Source organism: Euprymna scolopes, chromosome 46 (assembly GCF_053919585.1).
Source record: "Euprymna scolopes isolate OS-2025 chromosome 46, ASM5391958v1, whole genome shotgun sequence".
Lineage (NCBI taxonomy): Eukaryota > Metazoa > Mollusca > Cephalopoda > Sepiida > Sepiolidae > Euprymna > Euprymna scolopes.
Genome location: NC_136527.1, coordinates 128535205 through 128552763, shown reverse-complemented (window position 1 = coordinate 128552763; position 17559 = coordinate 128535205). Strand labels below are relative to the sequence as shown.

The 17559-nt window shown below is 32.6% G+C and overlaps 1 protein-coding gene across 2 annotated transcripts in view; it reads left to right on the top strand.

The window, feature by feature from the left end:
- The first annotated feature begins 645 nt into the window (after window positions 1-645).
- LOC145271258 (beta-lactamase domain-containing protein 2-like) overlaps window positions 646-17559 on the top strand; it is a 376845-nt gene continuing 359931 nt past the window's right edge. For both annotated transcript variants that reach the window (XM_080126819.1, XM_080126817.1), the window contains exon 1: window positions 646-774. The gene's annotated coding sequence lies outside the window, so the exon portion shown is untranslated. The remainder of the gene's footprint in view (window positions 775-17559) is intronic.

The window sequence follows — 17559 nt, the reverse complement described above, 5'->3', positions numbered from 1 at the left end:
AGTTTCGAAGAAATACTCTCCTTCTCATCAGAGGGCAGGAATTAGCAAAATGCGGGATCGGATTTGGCATATAAAAGTATTTAATGAAACTACAAGTAAGTCACAGATCTTACTTGGTTAAAAAAAAAGGGTGAGGTAAGGGGAACAGGAGGCAAAAGAAAAATGATAAAAATGGATGGATATTCCGGTGAAGGTTAGGGTTAGGGTTAGGGTTAGGGTTATTTTATTTAAATTTTAATTTCCACAAAATCCAAAGGAATCGCCTTCTTGGAAGATTGTTCAAATTTTGTTTCGATTTCATTATACGAACATCAATGCCTTGATAGAGTTCATTTATATAAACATGTATATATATGCGCATGTACATGTATATATATATATGTGTGTGTGTGTGTGTGTGTGTGTGTGTGTGTGTGTGTGTGCGTGTATACATATATATATGTATATATGTACATACATATATATATACATAAATAATATTTATTAATGCATTTATATAAACATGTATATATATGCGTATGTACATGTATATATATATATATATATATATATATATATATATATATATATGAACAAATGATTAATAAAACATGTTAAAAGACATCTTGAACAAGAGTTAAAAACATATTTAATTTTAAAAAAGGAAACACAAGATAAGTGGATAGTCCTTAATCCGCGGAGTTTCGAAGAAATACTCTCCTTCTCATCAGAGGGCAGGAATTAGCAAAATACAGGATCGGATTTTGCATATAAAAGTATTTAATGAAACTACAAGTAAGTCACAGATCTTACTTGGTTAAAAAAAGGGTGAGGTAAGGGGAATAGGAGGTAAAAAAAAAATGATAAAAATGGATGGATAGTCCGGTGAAGGGTAAAAATCCAAAAATGGTAAAATCCAAAACGGTCGAATTTAAAATTTCAATCCACTGGGTAAATTCCAAATGGTCCAAAATCATCCAAAAGGCAGAGTTCCTTGGAAAAAAGCGCAAATAGAATGAATTCCAAATCATTAAAAGAAAAGTACCGGAGAGAGTATTTAAAAACACGTCTGTCAAGGCTGGATGAATCAAAAAAATGAAATGGATCCATTCATGTGAAATCTTTTTATTATTTTTCTTTTGCCTCCTGTTCCCCTTACCTCACCCTTTTTTTAACCAAGTAAGATCTTTGACTTACTTGTAGTTTCATTAAGGACTATCCACTTATCTTGTGCTTCCTTTTTTTAAAATTAAATATGTTTTTAACTCTTTTTCAAGATGTATTTTTAGTTTCGTAGAGTTCTCAAAGGTCAAATCGTTGAACTTTAACCACTTAGTCACCTGTATATCAAATTTGGAGTCTGTAGACTTAAAATTTACAGAGTTATTGCTTAGGGAAATGTACACACACAGACAGACACACAGATACACAGACAGACAGATACACAGACACGTTCACTTATGTATGTATATATATATATATATATATATATATATATATTTATATAATATATATATATTTATATATATATATATATATATATATATGTATTAATGATGTGACGATTCCAATATTTCTCCAGTTTCTGATACAATTATCGATTCTGTAGTAAATTCCCGATTCCGATACAATTACCGATTCCGATTCTTTATAAATCTCTAAATATTTTCTCAAACGTAAAAACACACTTATGAGGGGGCTGATCTAGAGATTTTAGTCTCAGTGGAAGTTTAAATCAATAAATATTTATTTATTATTATGGAAGGTGTTAGGGTTAGGGTTAGGGTTAGGGTTAGGGTTATTTATTATTATAAAAAGGTGTTTCGTAAACCAGAATCAAATAAAAAAGATAATTTAAGGAAGCGGTTTTCACATCGGGAAGTAGGCGCAAATTTTTTCCCGCTTCCGATACCCCAAAAAGCCTTGATTTTTTTCTGATTCCCGATTCTGATTCCGATTAATCGTTTGAACAACAATAATATATATATATGTGTGTGTGTGTGTATGTAATGTATATATATATATGTGTATATATATATATATATATATATATATATATATAGTAATTTATAAAATATATCAGCTAACATAAAAATAACAAACTTCCTGGACGTCACGTTAAACTTAGATAAAAACACATATGAACCATACTTAAAAGATAACGCTACTCCAATTTACGTAAACCCTAAGTCCAACCACCCACCATCAATTATAAAACATATTCCTAACTCGATCGTAAGTAGACTCAGTAATAACTCAAACGACGAAAATGCATTTAACAGGTCATCCAATATTTACGAAACAGCCCTAAAAAATAGTGGATACAAAAATATCGATATCAAATATAAGCAACAAAACACCAACAACTATAATAAAATTAAAAACAGAAGAAAAAGAACTATAATTTGGTATACGGCCCCATACAATCAAATGATAAAAACAAAACTTGGCAAGAAATTTCTAGATCTTATTGAACAACACTTTCCCGCAACCAACCCCTTACACAAAATCTTCAATAAAAATACCTTGAAGTTATCTTACAGTTGTTGCGAAAATTTAGAGATGATAATTAAGGCACATAATAACAAAATACTGAATGAAAACAATGTAAACAACAATAAAATAAACAATAAAAAAGTAGACACCATGACAGAAATAAAACCAACACTAGCAAAAATAATAATAATAATAATAATAATAATAATAATAATAATAATAATAATAATAATAACAAACCAACCCCGGACAAGAACAACCATACCATAAATAAAAATACTAATAACGAACAAGATAAATGCAATTGTAGACACCGCACACTTTGCCCAGTCCAAAATAAATGTCTAACAAAAAGCGTAGTTTATCAAGCAACAATATTTGCGAAAGAAAACCCGAATAACAAGAAATATGACATAGGCATGACTTCCTTAGATTTCAAAACCCGATACTATGACCACAAAAGCACATTCAAAAATAAAAAACACCGTATAAAAACAACACTAGCGAATAAATATTGGGAACTCAAAGAAAGCGGACATTCGCCGGTAGTCGAATGGAAAATAATGAGACAAGCTACCACATGCAGATATTTAGACGACCCATGTAAATTATGCCTCCATGAAAAATTTTCTATCCTGTACTTTAAAGAACCTCAAAATCTATTAAACTGTAGGCGGGAAATAGCAAACAATTGTGTTCACAAAATAAAACTTACTCTAGGATAGCGATACAAAATAGCTTTAAAACTAACAATAACAATAGGAAAAAAAAAAAAAAAAAAAAAAAAAAAAACAAATAAATAAATTAAATAAACATGAATATACATAAACGATCACATACGTATATGTATATATATATATATGTGTATATATGTATATGTATGTGTATTGTTTGTGCACATAGGTATATTTATATGTATAAAAAAAAAGAAGAACGACTACCTAAAACCACTAACCTAGTTCTAAAACAGATCCTTTGTTTGATAAAATGCATGCCCATTGGCTGGTAGGAAGGGGCGCGGTGGATACTAGAAAGCTGATTGGCCGACTAGAAATCCTCAACATATATAAAAATAAGAAGCAACGACAGAATTCGCGCATAAGCCTGACGAATCCTATAGTTGGATGAAACGCAGAATATTCAGTGTAGCTTAATCGCCATATATATTTTATAAATTACTAACTAGCTCTACCTACGTATTGAGCACTTTTGAAGTAAATACTTAGTTTACGCATAAATCTATACTTTCGTATATTAAATTTATGCGAATAAATGAAGTAGTTATATATATATATATATATATATATATATATATATATAGCTTAATGTAAAAGTAAAAGAGAAAGATCAATTCCACAAAAAGAGACTTATCCGGATAATGCCAAGCTGAACAATAATTATTGGAGCTTATACAATAGTTGCAGGCATTAGAGAAAGTTCAGATACGTAAATGCAATTAACCCCACCGAAAATGCACCACCGGACAGGAACTAGCTTATTGCGCTTCCTCGCCATCCATAAGATGCAACAATATCCATCACTAACCGTTTCCACTAGTATAGGACTATTGGACAACACCCCAAACTAATTTTTTTTAAAACCACCCATAAACTCTCGCGATCTGAAAAAAATCACCATAAAAAAACTTCAACTCTTTAATATAAAATATTAGCACACCTTCTGAACCCACAACCGTTACATAACTTTAAATAAATTTCTAACCTAGAATAGCCTGCATCTTGGCAATGCCTAATTAACACTATATCTGCCTTAATCATAAGCCCATAAACAATTTTTCCTAACAAAACCTACCCCCGTAAATATGTACACTTAATACCACCTGTTAAATTGCAACCAAATCACCAATTAGCGCACGATGCAACCTAAACAATATAAAATCCAGGCCCAATAAAATATAGCTTAGAAACCACCTCACAGGGCTAAAGACTTAAAACCTAAATTTAGAACTATCTAACCACCACCCCTAAACCCCACTGACGAGCCCCCCCACCCCCAATAAGAAATTATTTAAAAATCAGCGCATTTGGTCTCCACTATTAGATTTACACAAAACCCTCCACCCAGTAGTATTTACATTAAAACTTTTAAATGTACCGAAAGTATAACCTAAGAAAAGCTCCCCCGATTCAACCCAACCCACCCCTGTCACCCATACAGACATATCCCCATCCCTAACCTACCCCATCCGACTACCAGCCAAGCGTTTCATCTAGATGCTAATTCCTACTGATAATATAACTTAGATTTGAATACAGTTGAACCAGTCCAGCTATGAGTAATTTCCATCACAAGAATCTCCGTTTAAAAAATACAGTTTTTTGCCAGCCAAATTAGAAGGAATAAGATTTCACCAGACCAAAACATCTACGAAAGACCACCCCAATATTTGGAGAAATATGGAAATTTAAAGGACTGCTATAAACTATACTTCTTGTATCTCTTGGAGATTAGAACTACTACATTAAGTAGTTATGGCGATTCTATGGACCTGTCCCTCGTGTTCATAAACGAGAAAGTATGTATTCAAATTTCTAGGCCTGCCTGTCTATATAAACATAAATTCGATGCTTCAAGAAATTTAAAGTTTTAAGGTGGACGCTTGAAATTTACCGTTCCTAGTGAAGCAATCCTTTAATTTAATTTGAACCTAAGGACCTTGTGTTGACCGAACTCTTACGGTTTCCCGGCTTATTCTACATCTATTTTGTTTTTCTTTTTTTTTATACGGATATATGTATGCGTATGCGTATATGTGTATATATATATATATGTGTATATATATATATAGATATACATATATATATATATACACATCCGAACTCAGGATTCGAAACCCGAGCCTCTTGCATGCGAGGCAAGCACTCTACCAACTGAGCAAACGACCCGCACACAAGAATTTCTATTAACCAACACAGATCAAGCAAACCGCGCCAAAATCCGACTGTGAAATGAACCTACTTCATCTCAACAAGGGACTCAGTCATCCAACCAGCTAATAACGCCAAGCCGATGTCTCACAAGTAGGAGTTTTAACTCGAAAGGACGATGTCATCCAGCAATGCTAACCAAGCGAGCGACTTATGATAGGATTTTCAGAATGTGAGAGATTGTATATAATAAATTCCAGCGCCAAACAACGTCGCATGTCGTTGCGTGAGGGGAGTTTGCTCAGTTGGTAGAGTGCTTGCCTCGCATGCAAGAGGCTCGGGTTTCGAATCCTGAGTTCGGATGTGTCTAACTGATGAGCCCAAATGAGGGCGAAACTCGAGTCTTGGACTTCTGGTTCGTTGACTGTCATGGCTCTTGTGGGCTGCGACATTGTTTGGCTGTGGAATTTATTATATACAATCTCTCACATTCTGAAAATCATATATGTATATATATATATACACTTGTGAGCAAAAAAAATGGGCCAAACAAATTTTATACATTTTATTTCACTAAAAGCTATATTGAACAAAGAATAATTGAACAAGGAAACTTAAACGAGACTAATAACACAGAACAAGACATTTACTTTAATAAATGCTTAAGATATAATCGCATTCCCTTTTGATTTCTTTAAAAGATCAATCCTTTTAGACATGCTCTCAACCAAAGTGGAACATTGTGAAGAGAAGATGCTATTCCATTCGCTTTGCACAGCTTCCCACAGTTTGTCATTGTTCGAAAAAGTTCTTCCATCCAATGCACAAGATATTATGGACCAAAAATTCTCGATTGGGTTTAAATCGGGGCTTTGACCTGGCTAAAATATCACATCAATTGAATTATCAGAAAACCATTTTTTGTGACTTTAGCAGTGTGTGCAGGGGCATCTATCATGTTGAAAAATAATGTTCTGAGATATTCCCAGCTTCGGGATACTTGGTAACAGTCCTGTTTGTAATATTTGAATGTATTCCTTTGCGTTGATTGACTTCTCACATGTTATGTCACTGATATGTTCTCCAACTCCTGCTGCAGTAAAAGTTCCCCATACCATTATCCATCCATTTCCATGTTTAACTGTCGTTTTTATGCAACTTGGTGAAAATCTTTCTCCAGTTCTTCGATTGCACCATTCGGGAGCATCCGGAGCATCAAATAAAAGACAAAATCTTGATTCATCTGACCAGAAAACATTCTTGAACCAGTCTGTATCTTTCTTGCCATAACACGAAAAAAAACTATTTCTATCTTAGATAAAAATAATTTCTTTTCACACCTTTTAGAAGAAAATCCCATTTCTTTCATTCGTCTAGATATTATATATCTAGAAAGAGAATTTCCAGACCCTGTTTTGAATTCTTTGATATGGTCAACATAAGTTTTCTTTCGATCCTTCAAAACAGTTCATTTTTTTTTTTTACACAGTGATCACCACTTATCAAGGCCCGGAAGCCACTCAGGGATAAGGGTTATTGAAAGTACATTACGTTAGTGTGGAGATTTGATGAAGTGTTTACTTAAGGGGGCGGTTCATTAGGAATTTGTTAATATTGGACTTGAAGACATCCAAGTTGTAGTCCGGTGGGAAGCAGGCAGACGGAACAGAGTTCCACAGGCGTGCAGTTCTAAGAAAGTTATAAGTTCATTTAAGCATGTGGTCGTCCTTCAACGTGGATGCTCTAGGGCGACCAGATCCAGATTTCCCTTTTACCAAGCATTCGACTTCGAACCTTTGACCAATTCGCTTCACTGCAGAAAGAGATGTTTTGACTTTTTATTTTCTTAAAATATCAAAACTCTGCCGGTAAGTCATTTTGGACTGCCTTAATCCTGCAATTCGTTTTGTATATCCTCGACAAGATGCGGTCTTAACATTTTTAGGAGAAATTTATCCACTTATTATTATATGCTCTCTCTCTCTATTTCGACGATGACGCGGAGATCAATTAGTGTTTGTGTCGAAGGTGCGATGTAAGTCTAATCAGAGCGGCCGCACCTGATCTTCAGCAAGAGCACAACCATCATACTCCAATCGTCTTCCAGTCCATCAAACCTGCCGTTACACCTCACTCCATCACCACAGGACTTTCACCTCTCTCGCAGCCTAGGAATAAGCAGCTTGCTCTGTACTGCTAGCACCCTCTCTGCGGTGCTGGTTCATCCGCTGCGCAAGCTATTAGGATTTCCTCCTCATCCGCCAAGAGCATCGTTGACCAGGCTTGGATTTTTGTGACACTAAATAGGCTGGGGGGGCTAGTGGGTACTACACCTTACCAGAGGATGACTCAGCACTGATTTGACCTTTGAGAACTCTACCAAACTTCTCCGTCAATTTTCAGTAAAAGCAATTGAAATTTAGATATAGGTTCCTTGGACATGGATCTAACTTAATAACTTGATGTGAGCTCAAAACAAAAAAGTTTAAGGAGTCATAATAGAGGTCAAAGTTTATAAAGATTGACCTTTGCAGTCTCTACCAAATTACTCAGACAATTTCTGGTCTAAACATTTGAAATTTCACATAAAGGCTATTCAGAGATAGGGCAAGTTTTTTAACCGGTTTGAGTCGAAAATTTTTAGTTAACAATAAATAAATGTATGTATGTATGTTTGCATGTCTGCCTAAAACTTTCGACAGAGGCGGCGGATTTTCACAAGATTAGTTTCGTTTTGAAGCTCGACCCTTCAAACGACAAATACCGTAAAATTGGCTAAAAACATTAATTTCTTCACCCTCAACTGGACACTTTTCTACAGGGAGGGGTCGCTTTTTTCACCGATATTTTTGAAAGTCATCCCCTCTTTACGATTGTCTAGCTTTAATTAAAACCTGTGTCACTTCCGGTTTGACAGTGGTCGTAACAGCAAAGACGTAACGTTTTTTCCCGTTCTTTTCCTCCTTCAGGATACGGGTTCGAGCCTGCCTTCCTACTACCACTTTTTTTTTGCTCAACATACACCTCCAAACACCCGGGCAACGCCGAGCTGAAATGCTAATATATATAGAGAGAGCGAGATAGATAGATAGATAGATTGATAGATAGAGAGAGAGAGAGAGAATAAATGACAAAAAATTAAATTCAGAAATCAATGATGTTGACCATCTTATAATTTATTCCTTTAATTCAGTTGACTTATACAATTCTTGACAGTATCTGTTTCGTAGAACACAATCAATCACTTAATTATTATATCAATCAGTGAATCTATTAATGGCCTTAACTCGTCAGAAGAAATAGCAACAACCAAACTCCTCCAACAGTTTGGGATCTAAACACGTGAAATTTTAGATATAGGTTCCTTGGACATGGATCTAACTTAATAACTTAAGTTGAGCCCAAAACAATAAATTTTAAGGGGTCATAATAGGGGTTAAAGTTTAAAAAATTGACCTTTTTCTTTCTTTTTTTTTTGCTCAGCATACACCTCCAAACACCCGGGCAACGTCGGGATCCCATTGCTATATATAAAAGTGTCTGTGTGTTTGTCTGTGTGTGTGTGTGTGTCGGTGTACATTTCTCTACGCAATGACTCTTTCAATTTTAAGCCTACAGATTCAAAATTTGATAAACAGGGTACTGAGATTTCGGAAAATGGATGTGATCGGTTTTCGGACAGAAATTTGGCGATTAAGGGGTCAAAGTTCAACAACTTGACCTTTGAGAACTCTACCAAATTCCTCCTACAACGTGAAATTTTAGATATAGATTCCTTGAACATGGATCTAACTTAATAACTTTATTTGAGCCCTAAACAATAAATTTTAAGGGGTCATAATAGGGGTAAAATTTTTAAAAAATTGACTTTTTTTTTGTTTTGCTAAGCGTACACCTCAAAACACCCGGGCAACGCCGGGCTGAAATGCTAGTATATATATATATATATATATATATATATATATATATATATATATATATATATATATATATTCAAGCAAATATTATTAACTGCAACGGAGACACTTTGCTTTATGAGTCTTATCTTTTAATTTTAATTTTCCGATTTTTCGATTTTCCGTATAATCTTTTGTATCGAAATAAAAAATATTCAATAAGGTAAAAAGATATAGCAAACATCTAAATGAGTATTTTAACCATAGTTCCTGATTTCAAAAGGCGAAATATTAAAAGATACATCTGCCTTACTTTTAATGCTAGGTTTATTTATGGTGTCTTTTAAATTTAATAAAAACCCTTCAAAATTTGCTGACAAGGAGACCTTGCTTATGAAAAAACTATATGTAATAATTATTGTCCGTAACTTGATGTCTACCACAATAAAAATACTGTTTTCCGAAACGATCGTACAAATAATTGATTTTGTTGTTGTTCCTTCTTATGAAACGGATTTTTAATTTAATTATAATTTGATTTTTAAATTTTAAATTATCAATCACATTACAATCACATTACTTAATATTGAATTAGCTCTAGGATATTTACCGATCGAGCTTATTATATATCTAAATTACAACGAGCACTTTTTCTTTCCTGTATTTTAATTAAACTAGTAATTTCACTGTTACATTGAAATACACTCAGCTCTTTAGACTATTGTTCTAATCTCCTTTAAATTATATATATATATATATATATATATATATATATATATATATATATATATATATATATATATTCAAGCAAATCTTATTAAATGCAACGGATTTAAACTTTGCTTTATGAGTCTTATCTTTTAAGTTTTCGATTTTCCGTATAATCTTTTTTGTATCGAAATAAAAAAATATTAATAAAACTTCACTAATTGTCGCTGCCACGAGCGCTTTCGATTCATCCACGAATCATCATTAGATGGTAAAAGCGCGAAGGAGCGAAAATGAGAATTAAAAGTGAAAACTAAAATATACAGTAAACGGCGATCAGTTAGAATGCAAAGTCGATTAAAAATTCGAGTATTAACAAAATCCGTTCACTACGAACTGCACAAGATATTTAAGAACGTTACGGCTTTTCTCAAATGCGATTTCATTTGTCGTGGGTTGAAGGGTTCTAATATATGAATTTTTTAAAATATTATTCTCATGTTGTATAATAAGATCGTCTTTCGTGTCTTGCATCCGTTTTTGTTATGTAAGTAAGAACCCAACACCCCAAGACGTTGGCGAATTATCGAGACAGTGGCCAAAAGACAGAAGCTGTCAGCAGCAGAAAGGTATGTTGTCATGTAAATGATATATTGACAAACATTTACCAATCTATTTATCTATTTATCTATCTATCTAGTTATCTATCTATCTATATATCTATCTATCTATTCTATTCTTCTAGCGGAAGTAAACAATAGATTAAACGGTGCCAGTAGTATCAAACTTGGTTGACAAGTCAGTTTGCACAGGAAGTATGTAACAGGGACCGGTCGTTAACGAACATCTATCTATCTATCTATCTATCTATCTATCTTTCTATCTATCTATCTATCGATCTATCTATCTATCTGTCTATCTATCTATCGATCTATCTATCGATCTATCTATCTATCTATCGATCTATATGTCTGTCCGTCTGTCTATCTATCTATCGGTATATCTATATATCTATCTATCGATCGATCTATCTATCTATCTATCGATCTATCAATCTATCTATTTATCTCAGTATCTGTCTTTCAATGTATCTATCTATCTATCTGTCTGTCCGTCTGTCTGTCTATCTATCTATCTATCTCTCTGTATATCTATCTATCTATCTATCTATCTATCGATCTATCTGTCTACTTTTTCTTTTAGCGGAAGTACACAATAGATTAAACGATGAGGAACAATATGTTGCGTGAGCATGCAGGTTCAGAAAGGGTCAAATGGTGGTGACATGTATCAAACTTAGTTGACCGGTCAGTTTGCACCGGAAGTATGAAGCAGGAACGGGACGTTACGTCTCAGGTGTGCCGGTTTCAGCAAGTTTAGTTGAGTTGGGTTCTAGAATACGAGACACCTGGGGGTGAAATATGCCAAAACATAAAAAACATACATCGTCTTGTGTGTGTCTTGCATGCGTGCTTTCATAGCCAAACCCGGCTCCCCAAAATGTTGGCGACCCCCCCCCACAGGAAGCTGCCAAAAGAGACAGGCGACCGTCATATGTATGATATGCTGACGCACACATGCACCCCCGACCATTAGACGAGTCAGGGGCCGTTAAGTAAATAGATATTAATCGATTTGAGGACAATAGTTCGTTAAAAACGCAGTTAGGGTACAATGCAGCGACTGTTTCAGCAGAATGCGGATAGATAACCAAGTCACACAACCCTGGCTAACAGAGGGCGGCACCAGCTTCAAACCCAAGATGTAGGAGACATAATACCCAAATAAATACAAACTCTTTACTGTTCTGGTAGTTGACGTTATATATGACTGTTTATCTGTGACCTCCCTGGAAAAAGAGAAAACATGATGCAGAATAAAATTCCAAGGATTAGCTTCTTCTCAACACCAACATCTTAGAAGACAGTAGGAAAAAGCAAAGAAATCTGACAGCTTGTTTCTCTTACTTTTTTGTATAGCAATAGATGAACTGAATAACAGTCGGTGCACTTACAACTTGAATCAGAACCGTCGTTGAGAACCATGCAAGACAGTGAATCATCTACATTTCATGGATTATCTAAAGTCGTATGCCAGCTCAGATACTAGGCTGCATCAGCGTCTACAGATAGTACACAATGGTATCGAAATGTGCCAGATGTTCGCTCAGAGCTGGGAAAAAAGATTTGTTAGATAGTCTAGATAAGTAAAAAATACCTTAGTTCGACAGAAAGATTCCCGAGTTTAAGAGACAGATTGTCGAGTTCGGCAAAGTACACATAAAGAAGGCCGGGGGGTTACATGAGCCAAAACTTTGTGAAAATGATATTGAATGTGAGGACAGTAGTCCGAGGAATTCAAATATAATTTCAAATTACAGCTTGGATTTTTTTTTTAATTCGTCTTTTTGTTTTTGTTTTTGTAATTTTTTCTTTTCGTTCCCCGTCTCAATGAATCAAATCTACAAAACACGCGGAACCTTGCTGTAAAGTAAGACCCAAATGCTACGACATATAGCAGGGGTTCCCAACCAGTGGGTCACAATGCCTTGGCATGGGGAAGCGTGTAGCTTTGTTAAGAAGTAGCTACCCTCGTTTCGTTGTATGTTTTTTTTTGTTTTGTTTTTTTGCGATCGGCACTTTAAAACAATTTCACCACAGATGGAATTTTTGAACACATTTTTCTAAAGACAACAACAACAGCAACAATAATAATAATAATAATAATAATGCGTGTGTGTGTGTGTGTGTGTGTGTGTGTGTGTGTGTGTGTGTGTGTGTGTGTGTGTGTGTGTGTGTGTGTGTGTGTGTGGTTGGTTGGTTGTATATATAAGTGGTTGGTTGTACTTTTTTCCCACAAAAACGAAAAAACACTAATAAGCTTACAATAATTCGACTAACTTACCGACTTTTAAAAGTATTTTGCATTTTATTATTATTATTATTATTATTATTATTATTATTATTATTATTATTATTATTATTATTATTGTCTTTAGAAAAATGTGTTCAAAATTTCCATCTGTGGTGAAATTGTTTTAAAAAATAAAAAATAATAAAATAACAGCAAATAAACATACAACGCAAATTGTATTACGTTTCTGCATTTATAAAACGAGGGTAGCTACTTTTAAACAAAGCTACACGCTTCCCCATGCCAAGGCATTGTGACCCACTGATATATATATATATATATATATATATATATATATATATATATATATATATATATATAGATAGATAGATAGATAGATAGATAGATAGAGAGGTTCGTCAACGTCCGGTCCCTGCTACAATACTTCCTGTGCAGACTGACCGGTCAACAATGTCGGATACATGTCATAACATGACACTTTGACCCTCATCGTTTAATCTATTGTGTACTTCCGCTAAAAGTAGATAGACACATAGACAGATAGATAGATTGACAGAGAGATACTTGGATAAATAGATAGATTGATACATCGATAGATATATAGATAGACAGAGAGATAAAGAGATAGATAGATAGACAGAGAGATAGAGAGATAGATAGATCGATAGATATAGATAGATAGACAGACAGACAGATAGATGGATGGTTAGATAGATAGATAGATAGATTTACAGAGAGATAGATAGATACATAGATAGATAGATGTTTGTCAACGTTTTTTCGTTTTCGTGAGAAAAAGTACAACCAACCACTAAGAACAAGGCAAACTTCATATATATATATATATATATATATATATATATATATATATATATATATATATATATATATACAGGGTGACCAAAAAAGAAAGGCCCCAACTCTAATTAATAAAGTGTACACAGGGCCCGTTTATTTTAGTCACCCAGTATAAATATATATATATATGTGTGTGTGTGTGTGTGTGTGTGTGTGTATATATATATATATATATATATATATATATATATATATATATATATATATATATATATATATATATATATATAATGTAACTCTTGGTTCGTTCGCAATTAATAGTCTAAAAAACACTGGACGGATGGCTTCCACGTTTTGGTATAATATGCTTACTATATCCATGTGTGTTTTTATATATTTCTTTTTAATTATAACATTATACTTTATTTTTCTATGATAAATAGGTTGTTTTCTTTGTACCGATAGGCCATTTTTTTATTTAGGGACTATGATTTTTTACCGCTTCCTGTCACGTGACCAGTGTTTCAAATTTTGCGGTTTTCCTGCTAGATCTGGAGATTTTGTTTGCAATCTAGCGGGGAATTCTAGAAAATCTGGAGATATTTCGCACCCACGCACACGCAATTTTAGATTAAAAAATAAAGTAAAGTGCTTGAAAATACTTTAAAACATAAAATAAACTCATTTATGTAAGTAAAAAAAGTAGTATTTATTGCCTTTGGTAACAATTATTTATTGATTATTTGTTTTGTTTTTCACATTTTCTTCGGCTAACCATTTTTAAATCTCGCTATAAAATCGATTTTTCCAAGTACATTTTAGGTGGAGGGGGCATTCCAACCTCCGAAGTTTAATTTAAAATACGATCTAAGCAACCCCGCTTAATTTAGAAATATTTAGTCGAAAATTGTAAAAAGCAAGAAACAACAGCAAAAAAAAAAAGAATTATACCAATACAGTAGAATTTAATTATCTACCAACCTAAATAATTTTAACATGCTAAAACAAAGTTTTTTTGTTTTTTTTATTAATTTCAAAATATGTTGCACCATTATTGTGATGTTTAATTTGCAGTATTTTTCAATTTAACTTTTATTATAAAATGTTTGAGTTTATGATTTGTTTCTTGCAAAACAAAAATTACCCTCTCTGAAAAACAGGTAAAACCAGCTGATAAAATATGTAAGCCTTCTGGGGAGTCAACCGCTTAAATATAATTCCAGAAACATAAAATGAGAAAACATTTTATGTATTGAATATACTATGTTTATTATTTTATTTTATTGTAGGAAGTTAAAATATGGAGTTTTGAGGGGGGAGGGAATTAGCGATTTTTGAAAATTTCAGATGATAAAAGTTAAAAATCTAGCGATTTTCTGGACATTTCTTTCTCTTGATCTCGCGGTTTTTTTTAAATCTCAGTTGCCAACACTGCATCACTAAAAGGATATTTTGGTCTCAGCACTACAGGCTTAATGTGAACAGAATGTGTTTACAATATCGGTAAATTTTCAATGGGTTTAATCACATGATTATTGATAATGTAACCATGTGATTGAAATTTGATTAAAATTAACCACACGTGGTCGCTTTCCTATCAAATATTCATCGAAAAATGGTAGGTACAGACAAAATGAATGCCGACGCTCAAAGTGTATAAACATTTTGATCCCTCCCTTTACTTAAAAATTTACCAAAAATCAGGAAATTAACCAATTTTAATGAAAATTGCAGTATTTATCAAATAATGATCGCAGAATATAATGAACTAATTACTTTTACTTAACTTGTAATGAAAATGTTTTATTTTGTTTAAACAAAAAATACCTTTACTAAAGTTATGATTTTCAGTAGTAAATAAAAAACGCAAGAATTTATTTTTGCTTTTTTATATAAATAAAGTATCGTAATTTGTAACAATAAAGAATAATTTTTACAGTAACATTCCGAAAAAAGCCCCTAAAGTCCATATTAATGAATTCGATATAACTCAAAGAAAAATGAATTTCTCGCATACTATTCAGGAAATTAAAGATTCAATTAGATTCCTATTTCAGTCACCTAAATTATTTAGGGTGAAATGAGTTTAGGAATTTATAGCCAAACCTAAATATTTTTTTTCTTAAAAAAAATAGCATTAATACAGTAAGTTAGGTAAAATTTGTTGTAAAAATGGAACGGAAATTTGAATTTCGTTCCCTTTTAAATTCGGTACATTTTTACATTATGTCCAACTCATCGTTCACATTCGACACGTCAACTTTTATACCTTTTCGGGTATGCTGGCAAGGTCTATTCTGAAAGCCGTTCTAAGAAGTGTGTCAGAAATTTCGTGAAAAATAGTGAATAATTTCACCCCGTTTCCAAGCTTATAACTACTTGAAAAAGGTAACCCAAGCCCTAATTTTTTTTTTCAATTAAAGGAGCACGGACCAAGGTTTTATAAAAAAAAACAACGTGGTTTTTAAAAAAAAGGTTTTAAACTTCGGACTTTTTGTTTTACATTTGAATATATAATTTATTGATCTTTTCTTGGTGAGTAAATTAATTATTTACTTTTTAAAATGGGAGGCGTGAATTATTCGACCCCCTGTCTTTCAAAGCTTATAACATCTCGAAAAATGTAAGTCAAGCCCTAATTCTTTTTCAATTAAAGGAGCAAGGACCAGGATTTCATTTAAAAAGAAAGAAAAAACAAACAACGTTGTTTTTAAAAAAAAAAACTTCGAACATTATCAATTTGTGATATATAAAAATTTGGTGTGTAAATTAATTATTTACTTTTTAATAGACACTTGAAAATGGGGGGCGTGAATTTAAAAAAAAACGTTTGTCTAAAATATTATATTCGGTTTATTGGAAAGGGCATAAAATTTCACATTGATCCTGAAAATATCGTAAAAATAGAATAAATAGAAAATTTTTTATAGATTTTTAAAATTGAAAAATATTGAGTTCGTAAAATTCATTACTGTTTTTTAAAAAATAAAAAAAATATTTCTATTACTTTTAAAACAACTTTAATAGTTTATTTTGGAAGTATAATCCATAAAGAAAATAAACAACCCACTTTTAAAGGAGAAATTACGAGTTTTTTTATATTTTATTCGCAGTTTCGTGATAGGGGTTTCAAAAATTCCTACAAACATTCTGATACATCTACTAGATTGGAGTGTTTATTCGTTGTAAACGTACCCGACAACCTATAAATGTCGACATTTCCAATGTGAATGGTAAGCTGGACTTATGTAAAAAATAACGAAAAGATATACTAAACTGACTTTTTCGTTTAAAAATGGAATCATTTCCCTTTCGTTATTAACTTCTTTTTTTTTAATATTTTGTGTTTTATACATATTATATTCGTTTGGGGGGCACAATTAAAAAATTAAGAAAGATTAAAACGGAGCGAAATTTAAGCTTTCATTCCATTTTTGCAACAGCCGTAAAACAGCGCATACTCAGCAAGTTTTATCGTAATTTATAAGCATAATATTGAAACACTAAATCAACATTTTATTTATTTTTCTGCATAATTAATGATGGAAGTATTTTTCTGTTTATTTTCTGAACATCTGTTAAAAAATAATTTGTACATTCTCTTGAAAAAAAGAATAAAATTTTTCTCTACTTTCACATAACTATTTACAGTGTTCATGCAAAGCATTCATCTGTTCTTTTTTATAATAAAAATTCCGTTTTCAAAGAGAAACGTTTACTGCCAAATTTCTTTTAAAAAAGTGCAAGTTTTCCTGAAATAAAAACTTTCACCTAGCAATTTATGGTAAAAAATTAATCTTTTTGGGTGGGGGGAAACAACAACTTTTATTGATTAAAAAAATTGCAAAAAATAATAAAAGTAAATAAACGAACAAAATGCAATTTTTCTTGAGGAATGTGCTCCATCTTAACAAATTGAG